Raw genomic sequence first — 15,598 nt, forward strand, 5'->3', positions numbered from 1 at the left:
GTTCTGATAATTGCTCATATCTTTGGGCAGGATTAGAACACACACACACACACACACACACACACACACACACACACACACACACACACACACAGCATATAAATTAGTTATAGATTCTTCTGAAGCAGACTTTACTTTTATGTTCTAAAATTATTTGTTATGTATTTCTAAATTATTATGGTCTGTCAGAACAGTTATTCATTTCAACTCATTATCTAAGCTCTAACGTTTCTTCCAGCACAGTGTTGAAATGTTCGAGGTGTCTTTGCGGCAGAAAGTTCATTTGCTTGAATGATGACTTGAAGATTGCTTAGAATCCAGTCCCGGTTTAGAGGCTGTTCTTAATTCAGCTACCGTTCTTAGTGCTTGCTGTGTTTCCCTTTTGTTTCAGGTCAACTTTGTCTGTTCTCAGGTTCCACCATGTTTATTTCTCGCTTTATTATCACATTGGTCATTACACAGGCAGGGCTGTGAACAGTATGCAGTGTGTAAATAGTACAAAAAATTATGTAAGTAAGTCTTTCTGAGAGAAACTTAGCCATCATCAGCTAAGTGAGCTAATCAGCTAACAAATAATGGAATCTGGAAGCCAAAACTGGATTCCTACAACAAAACAAAACAAAACAAAACGTTCCAGAATCCAAAAAAAATAAAGTAAGTATTAGTAAAAATTCAGAAACAAAAACATGGAACATAGATGGAAAAAAAATCCCAGAAAGCAAAATATGCAAAGCAGAAAGAGAATGAAAAAAATCCAAAAATTATATAATAGAATCATGAAGTGTGGCTTAGTGGTTAGCACGTTTTTATTGAACAACACTGGTGCAATATTAATCGAAAAGCAAAGCACTGAGATGGGAAGGATAACAGACACAGAAAACTTTCTTTCCTTCTGTCTTTTTCTCTGTTCTTTAGTTTCTTGCTCTCTATGCTCTGTTGTTCCTCAGAGGCTGAGCCAAGTCCCAAAGCTAAAAATCGACTCTGTTAGCACTGCCAGGAAATCTCCTCTCCACCCCAAACACCCTCAGGCCAGAAAGGCTCATTCATGGCTTTCCCATGTTTGTGGTCTTCTAAAAATCACACGTCCAGAATATATCGATGTTTTTTTCCCTTCTCACATGTAAATAATGTAAAAGCTTTCCTGTGTTTCCTGTTACCCCGAAGTAGAAGCTTCTCGTGAGCAGATTTCAACTTAAACACTGCCTGATTCTTTTGCTTATTATCAACAATGCAATGAAAGGAGCTAAAATTTGCATTCTCATAATCCATGTCTAAGACGGAGAAATGAAAAAGAAAAAAATAGAAATTATTTTTGATAATAAAAGTTGATTCTTTTGAATTTTATTCAACTTTCCAACATCGGATGACACCGTTATTATGCTTTCCTGTGAAGCTTCACTTTCTATTCACCAGACAAGTGAATGTTAGCTGAGAAAGTTACTTTCTGTTGGGAAAACAAGTAGCTACATTATTATAAATTATAGTAAGCTAGTGAGCTAATTAAGTGCATTAATACAGGCAAACAATATATAAATTCCTGTGGATGGAAAAACTCGAAGAGGCCCATCGTTTTTGCACTTTTGACAAAAACCTAGCAGGTATAAAGAGTATTTATCGTCTGAAAAAAATAAAGTTTGTTTTGGGGAAATTAAATATTTACTTAATTATTCACACCTTCTAGCATATATTTTAAAGTTGCTAACAGTAAATAAAAGCAAAATGAAATTATCATAATTCAAATGAATTGTTAAGTTTAAGATTTTATAACAGTGTTTTAACGCTTTTTCGCAGTACACCGGTGAAATCGATTCGTGCGACATTTTACGGCCACGAGTCTGTTACGATTAGACAGAACTCCTTTGGCATTCAGCATGAAGCGTTTTACTTCTGTTTTAGACGAAGGTTTCAAATTGTAGACGCTTATGAACAAGCACTCGGGACATATCAGTGAGCAGAAATGGGTTTGATATCACCAGTTATTTGGAAGATCCATTTTTGTTTTATTTTGAAACTTTTCTGTGAATATATTGCCCTAAGTGGGGCACAGTGGCTTAGTGGTTAGCACGTTCGTCTCCCACCTCCAGGGTCAGGGTTCAATTCCCGCCTCCACCTTGTGTGTGTGGAGTTTGCATGTTCTCCCTGTGCCTCGGGGGTTTCCTCCCCCGGTCCAAAGACATGCATGGTAGGTTGATTGGCATCTCTGGAAAATTGTCCGTAGTCTGTGAGTGCGTGAGTGAATGAGTGTGTGTGTGTGCCCTGTGATGGGTTGGCACTCCGTCCAGGGTGTATCCTGCCTTGATGCCTCGATGACGCCTGAGATAGGCACAGGCTCCCCGTGACCCGAGGTAGTTCAGATAAGCGGTAGAAGATGAGTGAATGAATGAATGAATATTGCCCTAAGTGTCTACTTTCTTATGAACTATTAAACACGACTGTTGAGTGTGAGATGTCCGAGAAATTCAATGCTCAACATGGACACAGAAAAAGAGTGTCGTGGAAGAGTAAAAAAGGTTTCACAATTTATTGTGCTCTGCTGCGCAGCAGGACCCAACACTCTGCATATAGCATGAGAGATGAAGGGCCACGATCATTGATTACATGAAGATTTTATAGACAGAACTCAAATAAACAAGATATGTAAAAATCAAAACGTCATCAATCATTGGCTCAAAATCACCGCATGCTAATCTCCTGATCAAGCTAATCTAGACCAGGCCAAGGTCTCTAGAAGGCCTACTAGAAGATTTATTGGACGTTGTTTATGCCTAATTCCCGACATCTCGTCTCCGGTCCCTACTGCCCTTGTCATAATCTTAAGAAAACAACCGATGACAATGTCAGTCTCTAGTCACTACAGATACAAGGTACTGTAAAAGCACAGAAGGATAAGGCCTTATAAGCATCTTTAGATTAGAAATTTTCACCACAAGAGTGGTGGAAACCACTTAAGCATCCTTAATTACTTAAGCATCCTAATCGTTCTTTCTTCTTTTTCTTCATGCATTTAGGCCGTGGCGGTCAGAGGTTAAGGTGGAAGATTTTGAGTTTAGTTCCTAGGGTAAGGTGCTTAACTCCTGAACGTTCAGCTCTCCGGGACTCTCCAAGACAGTAGTTCACAGCTTTGTCTTTTCAAGGACTAAAGCCTGGTAGCCCTGCTCCTCTCTTTGGGCATTGTACTGTAACTTTCTTTATTTGTTTGTCCTGAGTCACAGTAGAAGATTTATACTGTATTAAATGATGTCGGGAATGTGTAAAGACACAGGTAGAGATCTGTCTCGGATCATACTCCAGTCATCACAACCACTACCCTATAATATTTGCGAAGAGCAATGATCCTGACTCTCAGAAAATTAGGAATTACAGAATTTCTGGTGGAACAGAACAACTTTAAAGAAATGCAGACATTACAGGTGACCATCGGAGGCTGGTTGTATTAGTGTCTGCTATTTTGAAAGCGAGGCCCTGCTTCCTGTGTAGTCTTAAAGCAATTGGAGTTGTCGTTGGTTATCAGCCTTTAAACAAGTTGTCAAGACCGTGTTTGTGTGGGTGTCAAGTCCACCGGCACTCTCCACAAATTGTGCGATGTTGAACTGTGTTGTAAATGGTTTTAAAGTGAGATGGTCATGATCGGAGAGCATACCAGGTTAAGATGACACAAGAAAAAAAGCATTTACCGTATTTTCTGGAGAGTTCCAAACGCCAATGCCTTCACAGATATCCGTTGTCGCAAGTTCTGGAAAGCAATATTGGCTGTGCTCTCTGGTTGGGAGGGAAGTTTTCACTCTTTCGACTGTCAATCGTAGCAACACTAGCCAGACATAAGAACATGTTTATGCCTCCTCCTAAGTGTTCGGCTATACCAGTGTTACTCATTGCGTGGCTCGCGAGCCTCCTGCGGCTCGCCAAGCTTTAATATGCGGCTTGCATGGCAGTAAATAATACGATGATATGATCATGTGATTAAAATTTATTTTTCATTTAAATAACATTAAGAACAATCAGGCAAGCATAGAAAAACGAATGTGCTCTATTACAAATAATAATATATATTTATATATATTATTTGACTCGTCACTGACTCACTGCGTTCTGCGCAATAGCCAGTTTTTGGCGGCCTGCCAGAAGCTAGTTTGTGTTTCATGCTAGTTAACAACTTGTGTTTACTGTACACACGGACTAAAAAATGGATCGATTTCTTATCAAACAATCCCGCGCACAAAATGAACAGCAACAAAGCAATGTGACAGTGACAAAAGAGGTAACTGATGGGGAGCATGCATCATCCGCAACTCGAGTAATTATTGTATTGCAATATTGTACATTGTATTTAAGCAGATAAGCTATTTAAGACTGAATAACTTGGCATACTTTGCGGTGAAAGTGGCTCTCCTATTGACTTTGTCCTATCAGTGTGGCTCACATGAAAAAAATAGTGAAGACCACTGGGCTATACTGTGACATAGCAGTAGCAAGTTAGCGGTTTCTCTTCTTTGCATGCTAGCCTTGACTTTCTGAGCTGATGTGGTGTGATAGGAAAGAACAAGAATATATAACCATCATTTGTGGACATCTAGATAAATCTTCCCTAAATTGTTGCCACAATCAGCATTATAGGATGCTGGTGTATGTTGTAGCATTAAGTAGCATTAGGAGGTGCCAGATCTGTTCCAGCATGACGGTGCCCCCGTGCACAAAGCAAGATCTATGAAGACTTGGCTTACCAAGGTTGGAGTGGAAAAACCTAAGCTAAGGGACCTTCACAGAGCCTTTACTCAATCCCACTAAACACCTTTGGGATGAACCAGAACACCAAATTCACTCCAGATCTTCTCATCATCCCAACGTCATACCTTGTAGCTGATATTCCCACAACCATGCTCTAAAATCTAGTGGAAAGCCTTTCCAAGTAGAGTGGAGCATAGTTGAGGAGAAAACAGGGGGTTGATGGATGTAATGGTCCTACACAAGTGCACCTACATTTGGTCATGTAGTGCAGCTGTTGGAAGACGTTAGAACAATTGGCCCAGGAAACACACAAGTTATATTTCATTAGATGTCCTTAACTTATTTGAGATTTAGCCACATTAAATTGAACATTCATCAAACTTCTTGTTTGTATGTTTCTGTCTTCATCTGTTCAAATTCAATCCCTCTTTCTTTCCTTTTCTCATGCACTTGCACAGCTGTATGTGTTGCTATTCTGTAAGAGCTATTTTCTTATCTCAGTCAGCTTTTCAGCCAGTCGTGCTATCATTGCGAGTCTGAGCTCATAGATGGCTTATTGAGGAGTACGAGCTCAGCACAGGGAATCTGATAAAGTCACTGTCAGAGAGAGAGAGAGAGAGAGAGAGAGAGAGAGAGAGAGAGAGAGAGAGAGAGCAAACTGCTTTATATACATTATATAAATCACGTCTATTCACAAGCACTTGAACCCGGAGAAGGAAGTGCTTCAGTCATCTTGTTTTTGTCCCAATACATGCTTCCATGCTGATAACTTCTACATCGAGAAGACAGACACAATGCTGAGAAACTCATATACTAAAATAAAAAAAATTCCATACTAAAATAATAAAATTTTGTAATTTATTGTTGTATGACTTTTTAACCATATATTGATACATTTTATGCTGTAGATCATCTTGTTCTTGTTTTTCAGGTACAGTAAATAGTTTGATCCTTGACTCCTTTTACTTTGTCTCTGTCTGGTTTTCTCCTGAATTTTGTCTTGGCCAGTTAGTTTTCCTTACAGTATCAGCTACCAGACACAAGAAGACAGCCAACGATGTCTATGTCAAAGGGCATCATGGGGAGTAGACATGGAGGAAAATGCTATCTGCCCCCTTCAGCATACATGTGCTCACAGCCACTCATGATTGGCTAGTGTCACTTTGATTGATAGCAGAGAGAGAGAGAGAGAGAGAGAGAGAGAGAGAAAGAGAGAGCGAGTAAGAGAAAGAGAGTGCGATAGTGAGAGAGAGAGAGAGTGATAGCGAGAGAGAGAGATAGCGAGAGAGAGAGAGAGAGAGAGATAGCGAGAGAGAGCAAGAAAGAAAGAGAGCGAGAGAGAAAGAGAGAGAGCAAGAAAGAGAAAGAGAGAGAGTGAGAAAGAGAGAGCGATAGTGAGAGAGAGAGAAAAAGAGAGAGAGAGAAAGAGAGAGATAGCGAGAGAGAGAGAGATAGTGAGAGAGAGCAAGTAAGAGAAAGAGAGTGCGATAGTGAGAGAGAGAGAGAGAAAGAGAGAGCGATAGAGAGAGAGAGAGAGAAAGAGAGAGAGATAGCGAGAGAGAGCAAGAAAGAAAGAGAGCGAGAGAGAGAAAGAGAGAGCGAGTAAGAGAAAGAGAGAGAGTGAGAGAGAAAGAGAGCGATAGTGAGAGAGAGAGAGAGAGAGAGAGAGAGAGAGAGAGAGAGAGAGAGAGAGAGAAAGAGAGAGCGAGATAGCAAGAGAGAGAGAGAGAGCGCAGTCAGTCTCGATCTCTTGGAGTTTGAACTTGTGCCTTTTTCAAAATATTAAGGTTATAATCTTATCTTATAAAAAATAAAAGCAACTAAACCCTCTTCTGCAACTTATGTACAGAAAAACCACAAATTTCAAACCTCTGTCCTGGATGTAAACTTACCTACTGCTACATCTAACAATGTCAGTCACATATCTTTGTTAAATAAAATGTTTTCTTAATCTCCACTCTCTGTGAGATCAAACCAATAACCACCGATAGATAACTAACTGAAACTCTCTGTGAGATCAAACCAATAACCACCGATAGATAACTAACTGAAACTCTCTGTGAGATCAAACCAATAACCACCGATAGATAACTAACTGAAACTCTCTGTGAGATCAAACCAATAACCACCGATAGATAACTAACTGAAACTCTCTGTGAGATCAAACCAATAACCACCGATAGATAACTAACTGAAACTCTCTGTGAGATCAAACCAATAACCACCAATAGATAACTAACTGAAACTCTCTGTGAGATCAAACCAATAACCACCGATAGATAACTAACTGAAACTCTCTGTGAGATCAAACCAATAACCACCGATAGATAACTAACTGAAACTCTCTGTGAGATCAAACCAATAACCACCGATAGATAACTAACTGAAACTCTCTGTGAGATCAAACCAATAACCACCGATAGATAACTAACTGAAACTCTCTGTGAGTTTATTCCAACTACATTTGAGTGTATATGTGACCCTGGAATATATAAAAGCACAAAGTTAAATGAACTTTTTTCTGGGAGTTGATTTTTTCAGCTCTATTCAGGAATTAAAACTAAACTCCTGTGGATTCTACTAACTTATTCTACTAAAGTCTACTAAGTTATAGAGTCAAATTTAAGTCCCAAAATAGAGTTTATTCCAACAATAGGCATTTCCTAAAATACAAAAATAGTTGTAGGCAAACACAAAATAACACAAATACATTTACAGCATTTGGTACACACCTTCATCCAGAGCGACTGACATTTATACAACTTAAGGGCCTTGCTCAGGGGCCCCAGAGAGGCAGCTTGATGGACCTGGGATTCAAACTCACAACCTTCTGATTATATTATTTAAATAATATTATATAATTATAAGATTATATAATTTAAATGTTATTTGCCACATACACAATAATATAAGTGTAATAAAATGTTTGTACGACTGTACTTGATTTAAAAAAAAACAACAATTGCCAACAAAATAAAGGAATAAAATTAAGGCCCCGGTGAATACAATATAAGAGGTAATAAATATATTCAAAGAATATATCAAAGTGGATAAGAAAATATAATAAAAGTGTCAGCAAGAATCAAAGGAAAGGTGTAGAAGACAGTAGTGAGAGCAGCTCTGCTGTATGGGTTAGAGACTGTAGAAGTGAGGAAAAGACATGAGGCAGAGATGGAGGTAGCAGAGATGAGGATGTTGAGGTTCTATTTAGGAGTGACGAGGATGGACAGGATTAGGAACGAGCACATCAGAGGGACAGCTCAGGTTGGCTGTTTTGGGGACAAGGACAGAGAGGCTAGATTGAGATGGTTTGGACATGTACAGAGGAGAGAGATGGTTATATTGGTAGAAGGATGTTGGAGATGGAGCTGCCAGGTAAGAGGTCAAGAGGAAGGACAAAGAGGAGATATACATGTATGGATGTGTTAATGAGAACATGAAGGAAATTAAGGACGGGATGAGCAGAGGATGGCGAGGATAGAATTAGGTGGAAACAGATGATTCGCCGTGGAGACCCCTAACGGGAAAAGCTGAAAGTAGAAGAAGAAGAAGATAAGAAAAATATAGAAAATATAATAAAATAAAGGTTTTGATTAGTGGTTCATTTGTGGACCAAAGTGGTCCAGCTACTACTTCCAAACACCACTCACTCACTCATTTTCTACCGCTTATCCAAACTATCTCGGGTCACGGGGAGCCTGTGTCTCAGGCGTCATCGGGCATCAAGGCAGGATACACCCTGGACGGAATGCCAACCCATCGCAGGGCACACACACACACTCTCATTCACTCACGCACTCACACACTACGGACAATTTTCCAGAGATGCCAATCAACCTACCATGCATGTCTTTGGACCGGGGGAGGAAACCCCCGAGGCACGGGGAGAACATGCAAACTCCACACACACAAGGTGGAGGCGGGAATCAAACCCCCAACACTGGAGGTGTGAGGCGAACGTGCTAACCACTAAGCCACCGTGCCCCCTACTTCCAAACAAAATCAGTATTCTCTGAAAATCTCTCATGACAACAAATAATTGAATAAAGTAAAATGTCACTTTTATCTTCCTCACAACAAAGTCCAAGATAATGCAGTTGTTTGGAGGAAAGATGTAGACCAAACAACACCAGAGGAGGTTTAATCAGGCTTTTCATCACAAGGTGCATGAACACCAAAATATTACACCGCCTTATAGTAACCATAGACACAGTTAGAAAAAAAAAAAAAACGCCCGAATTCTAACTTCTTTATGAAGACAAGTTCATGTCTAACTCCAAATTATTCAACTCTAGAAATTTACTGTGTGTGAGGTGTGTTATTCGGAGAAATCTCGGCCAGGATACAGGGATCTCACTTTTTTTTCATAACACTGATGAGGATTGTATAATTGTTGCAGTGTGGCCCAGCATGACAAGCTAAATTTAGCTCATGAATACCTCAGTAATTAGCTTTGGAGTCGAATCAGGTGTGTTAAACCTCCAGGCCCAGGACTGGCAGCTGGGTTATTTTATTGAAAGCGGATTTCCAGAAGGAATTCGGAAAAAAAAAAAAAGAGTATACCATAACACAGCTGCAGAATCGTGTCTGAAGCAGCTGACAGCAGCGTGCACTGATTCAGCGCTAAAGTTAAACGATCTGTTTTTCTCGCTGGCATCATGAAGGCCTCGTGAAAGCTTTTTTATTTTAGATCCTACTCAGAAGATTAGTAAGGCTTACAGCAGTATTATTATTATTCTGGCAAGTAATTAAAGCAGGATCACTGGCTTTAGCCGTGAAATAAGTGACTGATCAGGAATCTGCTAATCAGGCACTGAGGTACGTGTCCTCGAGCAGAGAAGGAGATTGTGAGGAAAAAGAGAGAAATGAGGATGGAGAGAAAGAAGCAAAGAAGTGTGGAAGTCAGGAATAATATGATAGCAATATATGATGTTGTCGTGTGAAATTTAATTCATTTTTTTAATAAAAGCAGGTCCTTTTTTTTTTTTTTTTTTTTTTTAATTTTTTTTTTTTTTTTTTTTTTTTTTACACCGAAACAGTTTTAATTAGAATTATTTTATTTATTAACAAATAATGCAGCATAATTTATTTATCTGGTTATAGCTTCCTTAGCTCCTGTTATTGTTAATCCCAAGACTTATTTAAATCCCAAGATTTATTTATTTATTTAATCTTTCTTTCTTTCTTTCTTTCTTTCTTTCTTTCTTTCTTTCTTTCTTTCTCTTGAACTTAATAATGCAATAAATAAATAAATAAATAAAACTATCATGTTACCAAGTCCTCAAACCCAAAGATATAGATGTGTCAGAAAACCTCAAGTTACAGAAAATGCTATCACTGGAGACTCCTTCCAAAACCTGTTAAATAAACTCTTTACTTAAGTCCCTACGTATGTAATCTAGAAAGACTAATGTATTAAAATGAGGAAATTATATATATTTAACAATCTTGAAAATGATTCAACATCTTTTGACCAATCAGATTTTAGAAATCATCAGTTCTGTGCCACAAATGTGGACATTTTACTTACACAGAAGAATAAGAAGGAAATGCAAAGGGTTCACATGAAGGTACGGACAGAACGAAGAGTAAAGTAGTGCAGCTGGATAGAGAGAATGATTTTAAACATGACCAGACCCTGACAGGAAGAGGTGTCAGGTTGAGAGGAGAAGAAGGGGTCAACATCCTGTTTCCAGAAGAAGAAGACAACATCCAGAAGACACGCTACTGGAACTTGCTTTTAAATCATAAGCAGACATTTTCCTAGACTTCTTATTTTTTAGCATTCAACATAGAAATTGCTGTGAAAATATTTTAAAAATGACGTCGAAGTTCTTCTTTGCGTCCACCAGAGGGCGCATCTGCAACACCATTCATTCATTCATTCATCTTCTACCGCTTATCCGAACTACCTCGGGTCACGGGGAGCCTGTGCCTATCTCAGGCGTCATCGGGCATCAAGGCAGGATACACCCTGGACGGAGTGCCAACCCATCGCAGGGCACACACACACACTCATTCACTCACGCAATCACACACTAGGGACAATTTTCCAGAGATGCCAATCAACCTACCATGCATGTCTTTGGACCGGGGGAGGAAACCGGAGTACCCGGAGGAAACCCCCGAGGCACGGGGAGAACATGCAAACTCCACACACACAAGGTGGAGGCGGGAATCGAACCCCGACCCTGGAGGTGTGAGGCGAACGTGCTAACCACTAAGCCACCGTGCCCCCCATCTGCAACACCACATTTTCCCAATTTCAGCTCAAAGTATGCCGTATTGAATTCCTGCCTGTGAACACTTGTAAGAAATGAAATATATAATATAGAAAACACAGGCACTTATAAAAAAAAAGTGTGTATGTGTGAATGTGTTTGTGTCGGTAACTGATTTTCCAATCTCTAAAAATAAACTGCTGCATACTTGCAAGTGCAGCTTTAACGAGATGTTCTCCAAACCCCGTGGACACTGACGGCAGAGTGTCGGCTGAGAGTCGCCCGAGCCGCAGCCTGATGGAGGCCCCGATAGCGCTCCGCTCACTTATCGAGCACTTTAAAACGAACGTGCATGTTTCTCTGCAGGTAGATAGCGAGCCCTGTGTTTTCCAATGATATCGAACGATGTCGTTTGAAGCTCTAAGCGCATCTGTGTGTGTGTGTGTGTTTGCTGCACGGGTCTTGTATCAACCTAAACACTGTGTGTATATTAGGAACAGGGACGTCAGACCCCCGTCCATTTATTGAACAGAGTGCATTGAACCTCGATGCCTTGCAGCTCATGTTATTAAAGTTTGAGATAGGAAAGCAGCGCTATTGAACTGTAGAGAGACAGATAGGGATAGACGGGGGAAGCGAGACAGATAGATGGATAGGATGGAAGAGCAAACTAGAGAGATTGAAAAAGAGAGCACTGATCAGGGAAGGGCAGCGATTTTGGATTTTAAAATCTTTCCCACTGGCCAAAGGGAAAGATTTAGGGATAAATACAAAGTTGGGTTAGGCTTCTAGGTTCGGAGATTTTGCAAACCTTTATAAGAATGTAAGTAAATACAAAAATGTTATTCAGAACACAGATAACAGATCTTAATCTCTGAACCATACGGTTCCTTTTTTCAGTATGTGGGTTTGGCTGTACGTCTACTCAAGATTCTTGTTAGCATTATATCTCTAGAGCTAGTGTTTGAAGGTTTGTAGAACGAGTGTTTAAGGCTTGTTAAAGGAGTTTTTGAAGATTTTTAGAAAAGTTTTTGCATTTGAAGGTTTCTAGAACAAGTGTATGAAGATCTGTAGAAAGAGAGTGTTTGAACATTAGTAGGATTACTATGGAATTAGCACAGAATCATTGAAACTAGCACATGAACCTACTTGATGTTAATCAGGATGACTGTTAAAGAAAGTTCATTCATTCATTCATTCATTCATTTTCTACCGCTTATCTGAACTACCTCGGGTCACGGGGAGCCTGTGCCTATCTCAGGTGTCATCGGGCATCAAGGCAGGATACACCCTGGACGGAGTGCCAACCCATCACAGGGCACACACACTCTCATTCACTCATGTAATCACACACTACGAACAATTTTCCAGAGCTGCCAGTCAACCTACCATGCATGTCTTTGGACCGGGGGAGGAAACCGGAGTACCCGGAGGAAACCCCCGAGGCACGGGGAGAACATGCAAACTCCACACACACAAGGCGGAGGCGGGAATCGAACCCCGACCCTGGAGGTGTGAGGCGAACGTGCTAACCACTAAGCCACCGTGCCCCCCTTAAAGAAAGTTCAAATATCTAAAATAGTTTTTCTTCAAAAATATTCTTAACATTTGAAATATGAATTTTAATGAGAGTTCACGTATTAAAATTATTAACAAGAAGGACCGGACTTGTTAAGCAGAAGAACTTCTTGAGGACCAGTGTCACCTAGATGAAGATAAGGTTATTGTTTGAGTCAAGGAACTTCCTCTCAGGGACTTCTACCACTTTTGCCCCTGGCTTATTCATTAGAGATAAAAAAAAAAAAAAAAAAACATTGTTAAAAACTCTATACAAAGAAAATAGAATTTAATTGATGGGGTGGAGTTATCCTTTTTTGACTCCACGAGTTCAACGCATTCGTCTACTCTTCAGTTTCCCCCTTTATCCATCCCCAAAACTCTGCGGTTGGTGGACTGGTTTTGTACGACACTTATATAACAGGATAAAGAAATGTTAGGAGGCACTCAGTGTTACTGAAACCTGAGCAAATCTCGTGGTTATTTCTTGTTTGATGCAAACATTTACACACCACTTTATTACCAATTGATACCAGTGATGTGATCTAGAAAACTGAGACGCTGAAATAATGGAACCCAGTAAAAATGACCAGATAACGAGATGATGGGAAGAAAGAGAAGAGTGGTGAGAGTCATTGATTCTTTTTAAAAAGAGAAAGCTAAAAACAGAAAGTTGAGAGTTGGAGGTTAGCCATTTTACAGGGTTAAATAACCGAGACAGAAAGCAGTGTATATATATTTATACCTCGCTCTCTATCTCTGTCTTCCATTTATCCTTCATCCAGCATTATTAACTAGACAGATCACTCACTCCATCCTCTTACTCTCTTTATACATACACACTGTCCTTTTCTCATGTTCCTCTCAAAAGAGCACTCCTGGATCAATCATCTCTGGTATTTCGATGGTCCCCAGACCCATACAGCACTCTTAATCCCTGCTTTTACTCCAGCCTTATTTTAGAATCATATTTAAAAATGTTTGAAGGAGGATTTCAAGTTCATTTGAATGGCTTTTAGCTTCGGTGTGGTGTTTTGTTGGACACGCGTGTCCAAGAAAACGGAGTCATGCCGTGGCTTTTTTTTTTAAATAAAAAAAATCTCCTCTCAGAATGAAAACTATACATGCAATACGTATATATACAGCATATACACACACACACACACACACACACATATATATATATAGGGGGCACGGTGGCTTAGTGATTAGCACGTTCGTCTCACACCTCCAGGGTTGGGGGTTTGATTCCCACCTCCGCCTTGTGTGTGTGGAGTTTGCATGTTCTCCCCGTGCCTCAGGGGTTTCCTCCGGGTACTCCGGTTTCCTCCCCGGTCCAAAGACATGCATGGTAGGTTGATTGGCATCTCTGGAAAATTGTCCGTAGTGTGTGATTGCGTGAGTGAATGGGAGTGTGTGTGTGTGCCCTGCGATGGGTTGGCACTCCGTCCAGGGTGTATCCTGCCTTGATGCCCAATGACGCCTGAGATAGGCACAGGCTCCCCGTGACCCGAGGTAGTTCGGATAAGCGGTAGAAAATGAAAATGATATATATATATATATATATATATATATATATATATATATATGTATATATATATATATATATATATATATATATATATTCTGCAAAATAATGGTTTTTGTTGAAATGCCTTAGTTATTTTGTGGAAAAGGTGTTCTGGTAGCATGGTATAGACAGGACAAAAACTCCTTCAACTGTTGAGCAGTGAAGATGACATTATTTCAGAATTGTTCATAAATTGTTCTCTAATTTTGATCTCCTGTGTGTGTGTGTGTGTGTTTTATATATATATATATATACATACATTATATATATATATATATATATATATATATATATATATATAATGTGTGTGTGTGTGTCGCATTTGTTGTTTAAGTATGCGTAATTCCTTCGACGCACGTATGTCCGCTTGAAGATCCCCACGTCAGAGGCACGTCTGCCCCCCTGTAAGCAAACAGATTGGAGCTGATTGAAGCGTCAGTAATCAGTTTGAGAGAGCATCCTGCTGCTCCAGACCCAGCGACGAGCGCAGCGATCCTCGAGAACTTAACTTTCCATGACGTCAAACGCTCTTCTCCCACCGAGTCACACACTCCACACTGCTCCCTAGCGCACGCTAGCTAGCAGGCCTCACTGATAGATCACACTTTCCATTACACAATGGACATTTGTTCAGCAAACATTTATGATTTTGCTTCTATAAGACGTCGGGACTTAACTCCTTCTTTGATATTTCTCATACAAGTCTGGACGTTTGAGCAATTTATTATTTTATTAATACTGGATGCAGGGCACATATCAGGATTGTGTTAATGCATTATTGTTTCTATATTTATAGCCAATTTACAGGGACTTGTATGGCAGTTGGTTCAATAATAATCATAAGAATAATAATAGTCTCATAAACTGATTAAGAATTTAATCAAACAAAGAAAAACATACAGTTTGGTCCTTTAACTCTGAAGCTTTCTGTAAAGTGTTTCCTGTTATTTCAGGTTTAAGGAATAATGGAGTCTGAGAGATTTGTGATTTCAAGCTGCAATCTTTCCTTTTTTTTCTCTTATTACCCTCAAGAGAGAGAAACAAGAGGGGCTGGAGCATAACTAACTAACGGGGGCAGTTGTGGCCTAATGGTTAGAGAGTGTTTGACTCCTAACCCTAAGGTTGTGGGTTCGAGTCTTGGGCCGGCCACGACTGAGGTGCCCTTGAGGCACCGAACCCCCCCAATTGCTCCCCGAGCGCCGCAGCATAAATGGCTGCCCACTGCTCCGGGTGTGTGTTCACGGTGTGTGTGTGTTCACTGATGTGTGTGTGCACTTTGGATGGGTTAAATGCAGTATGGGTCACCGTACTTAGCTGTATGTCATGTCACTATGCACTATCCTGTTTCACCAATGTTTTCCAACAGTAAATGTAACTCTAAATGGATAAAAAAATGACACGTTCTTTAATAAGTATACGAAATGATCTTGCTTACTCGTAACTCACTTTTTTCAAACTCATGAATCATTTTTAAAGACATAAACTTGGCAGTAAGATTGCATTTTTTTGGTGTGTGTACTAATAA

At 39.9% G+C, this 15,598-nt stretch overlaps 1 protein-coding gene across 2 annotated transcripts in view; it reads left to right on the forward strand.

The window, feature by feature from the left end:
• The window catches only part of cd276 (CD276 molecule), a 109,082-nt gene that overhangs the window by 8,897 nt on the left and 84,587 nt on the right, over positions 1-15,598 (forward strand). The window lies entirely within an intron of this gene.

Source organism: Tachysurus vachellii, chromosome 9, assembly GCF_030014155.1.
Source record: "Tachysurus vachellii isolate PV-2020 chromosome 9, HZAU_Pvac_v1, whole genome shotgun sequence".
NCBI classification, from domain to species: Eukaryota; Metazoa; Chordata; class Actinopteri; order Siluriformes; family Bagridae; genus Tachysurus; species Tachysurus vachellii.